The following is a 4,172-nucleotide window of genomic DNA, read 5'->3' as shown; positions in this document are numbered from 1 at the left end:
TTGTGAATAATGCTGCTATGAACATAGATGTGCAAATGTCTGTTTTTGTCATTGCTTTCAGCTTTTCTGGGTATAGACTGAGTAGTGATATTGCCAGGTCATAGGGCAACTCAATAGTTCCCTAAGGAACCACCAAACAGTATTCCATAGTGGCTGTACCATTATACGATCCCATCAGCAGTGCACGAGTGTCCCAATTCCTCCACATCTTCTCCAACATTTGTAGTTTCCTGTTTGTTTAATAGCAGCCATTCTTACAGGTGAAGTGGTATTTCATTGTAGTTTTGATTTGCATTTCCCTTATAGCTAATAAAAATGAGCATCTTTTCATGTGCTTTTTAGCCATCTGTATTTGCTCTTCAGAAAAATAGTTTTCCATATCTTTAGCCCATTTATAATTGGGTTGTTTGTTCTTTAAGTTGTATGATTTCTTTATGTATGCAGGATATCAAACCTTTATCTGATATGTAATTTCCAAATATTTTCTCCCATTGAGTTGACTATCTCTTCAGCTTTTTGGCAAAGTCCCTTGAGGCACAAAAGAATTTGATTTTGAGGAGTTCCCATTTATCTATTTTTTTCTTTTGTTGCTTATGACAATGGCCTAATCTTTATTTGATTCCTTCTACTTGTTACCTCTCTGATCTCATCTCTCTTCACTCTTTTCTTTATTACCTTTCTCTAGGCATATTGATCTCCTTTCTGTTCCTAGAAGATGATACACATTCTTCCACTCCAGATGTTTGTTGATACTTTTTGCTTTACCTGAAATACTTTTCCCACAGATTTCTCCATGGCTTAGTCCTTCCGTAATTTTAGGTTCTTATTCAAATGTTACCTTCTCAGTGAGGTCTTTGCTGGCTATCCTATTTAATATTCACCCTCACCCCAAAAGCTCAAGTAGCCCCTCCCCACTTTATTTTCATAGGTCTTTCACCACCTTACATACCATATATTTTACTAATTTGCTTTGTGTATTGTGTTTTGTCTTTCCCCAATGAATGTAAGGTCTGTAAGGGCAAAGATTTGTGTCTATTTTATTTACTACTCTATTGGATGCAGATCTAGATCTGTCCTGCCAAGCATTAAGGAGCAGTACCTGGCAAAAAGTGAGCTACTAAAGATTAATTAAATATGTTGAATAAATAACAAACCACAGCGGCATTTCTGTTCTCTTCTTTTTGCACATAATTTCTTCTTGACAGCCACACAAGACACACCTAATAAACTCAGCACCTTCCAGAAGGGACTTCAACAGAGCTCATCGGTTCAAAACTCAAGTTGTTCCCCCAAAACTTCACATGCCAAGGAGACTTACTCTCTCTTCCAGAATGAAAACAGAATTACTGATCAACTCAGTGACAAATCCTTCATGCTGATTGGTATATGCTGTCCCACCCAAATGCCTTGTTGGATGGCTGTATTTTCACTTCTTAGTGAAATATGTAGGTATGGCGATAGTGATGGTGAAAGTATTCACACAGCTAGTTTACAAAAAGAGGGTTTAAGGCAACTAAGACAAAACTGGCTACTTCTTTTGGGACTTAAGAGACATAAGTATATATATATATATATGGGGATCACATATTCTGTTGGAGACTACACCCTGCCTAACACTTTGTAAAAATTCAGGGATACATTATCCATATCAGTCTCTTCTCCTTTATTCTTCACCTATTTCTCTACCTATTTTCTCAGTCAAGTCTTTCCTAACCCCATCCTTATTTCCTGCCATCACGTCCTCTTTCGCACCTTTTTATCCATACAGTAAGACCATATTTCTTTTGGTTTGCCATCCCTTTCATCTGGTTCACATAATGTTCCACTTATCTTAAATAAAATACTTCTTTTACTACATACCTCTCTCCAACTTCAAGATCTTATTCAGGTATTACCTACTTTGAGAACTCTTATTTTGATACCTTGCCTCATCTAAGTAACGTTTCTAGGTTTTTCCTGTTGGCCTAGGATATTACACTTAAATTTGCATTTTGAAGCTTTTTGGGGACGATAATAAAATTGTAGCTTTCATATCTTTATACTTATTCCCTAGAAATGTACCTGTTGCCTAATATACCATCAATAAATATTCAATAAATAAGCAAATAACAAAGTCAGGACATATTTGACAAAAATTACGCTAAATTAAATTTATATTGATGAAGCAATTGCTCTCATTATCATGTCCACAAAGAGTAGAATTGACTTTTCCTCTGCTGTCTCAATCCAAATTACACTTAGGAAAGGGAGGTAGGATAAAAATGCTCTCATTTAAACATAGTCTGTACATTTGTGTTCCATGACACAATGCTAATTACAGTGTATTTCTGTGTTGAACTCCTTCTAAGTGCATAGACATTCCTGTATGTTTTCTTACTACATTTCAGTATAAGAATGAGATGAATGATTTTATGTTAAAGAGATCACAAGGTTCGACGGCATGAAAGCTGTGCACTAAGGAATAGATACAGATTCTTGGCCCTGGTTACAGATTGGCTATTATCTATCTTGTAACAGCAAATGTAAGCCACCAACACATTCAAAGTCAGGTGGGAGTGACAGGCAGTGGCTTCAATAAATCAAGATAAAAAATGATCCAACCCTCCTCTTGCCCTCTATACAAAAACCAAACCATCACAGAACATTTCTTAGTACTTGCATGGATGTCTACGTATTATGTTTTCCTTTTATGTGTGAACAAAATCTTTCTAGAATCAAAGTTTTTGAGCCCCTCACATTTCTTTGTGTTATGTTGACAAGCTTAGGTCTGAAAAAGTGAGATTGGTTTATAAATTATTTTAAAAGCAAACATCTTTTGTGAGATGATGGGTTCAAAAATCAAAAGTCCATTCATTGCCATTACTACTAATCATAAAATAGATGTTGTTTTATGGGAAGTTTATTGTTAATTATTTAAAAACTATTTATGAAGTCAGATTCAAAAGACCCAGAAAGCTATTTTCCCTTTTAAAGGGGTATTGTGAAAAATACTACTTGGCCCTTGAGTGCTATTTTAGTTTTCAAAGCTCTTACAAATCTTGACACACAGAATGGCATTGATGTTTCCCAACATAAGGGATTTTTATAGCTTTGAATAAAAATGATTTTATGGTAAAACTTTTTAAAAATTTTTTGTACATTTATTGCCCCCCCGAGGGGTGTGCACCATTCCCGGAAGTACTGCAATACCAGGTCGATGCGTGGAGTGGACGGAGCAAGCTCCTATTTCATCTCCCAATTCCAAAAATCCATTTAATATATTTTCCTCGGATAGAAGATGTATCAGATATAAACTGATAAGAACAGATACTACGCTTGATCTTAGCCAAAAAGCCAAGAAGTAATTAAAACATTTTTTTGAGATCAAATTTCTTAATGCCTATTGCATCATATAATATAACTGTAAGTGCCTACTACTGTGATATTTGCCACAGAAAGGCAGTTAATAAATTTATATTGTGAACATTAGCACTAAGCATTTAAATATTTTTTTACTCATAATGGCTTTCTAGAATTTACTCATAATCAAATGTCATTTGATTTCAATTTATGAACGTGTTCATGTCCATTAAAATTGTAATCACATGGACCAACAATGAAGCAAAAATGTTTACATTAAACAGTAGTCTAGATCAATATGTCTACTTGCACTGAAGCAAATGCCAAGTTCAATGGAGACATGAATTATTTTTCCTAGTTTCCTGAAGTAGTATCTATCTTCTGACCCAAATGTGCAGAATGTCTTAAGGCAGCTCTAAACCAGTGATTCTTTGGAAAGGAGGTCTAAATGAACAATAGGGTAAGAACAGCTCACAGTGAGTCGTTGACCTGCACGGCAATAGACACAGAGCAAGATCGTACTGCTATTTCACTGTATTAATAATCCATTTCCTGATGGAGACTGAAGGGAACACGAGGTTATGTACACAAATGCACAGTCGGCTCCCATCACTGGCTACTTATACTCACTGAGGAAGTTGCTTAATAAGACCTTATCCAAACATAGTATTATGGTGAGTTAACTCAAAAGAGCATTGACCCACTAATATATAGGTATGGTTTTAAGTTATGTGCAATTTTCCTTACTTCGCCTTGATTGAAGACTGTTTTTCTATTCTCACTGGAAGAAAACAAAGCCTGAAAAGAAAAGTGATAAGAAACTTGAAATAAGA

At 35.3% G+C, this 4,172-nt stretch overlaps 1 non-coding gene across 1 annotated transcript; it reads right to left on the bottom strand.

Annotated features, from left to right (window-relative positions):
* Window positions 1–3,155: 3,155 nt before the first annotated feature.
* Window positions 3,156–3,345, bottom strand: LOC143643082 (U2 spliceosomal RNA). Its single transcript, XR_013156123.1, has one exon. It is a non-coding gene; the product is annotated as a U2 spliceosomal RNA (small nuclear RNA).
* Window positions 3,346–4,172: the final 827 nt, after the last annotated feature.

This window comes from Tamandua tetradactyla, chromosome 7, assembly GCF_023851605.1.
Source record: "Tamandua tetradactyla isolate mTamTet1 chromosome 7, mTamTet1.pri, whole genome shotgun sequence".
NCBI classification, from domain to species: Eukaryota; Metazoa; Chordata; class Mammalia; order Pilosa; family Myrmecophagidae; genus Tamandua; species Tamandua tetradactyla.
This window is presented reverse-complemented; position numbering and strand designations above follow the sequence as displayed.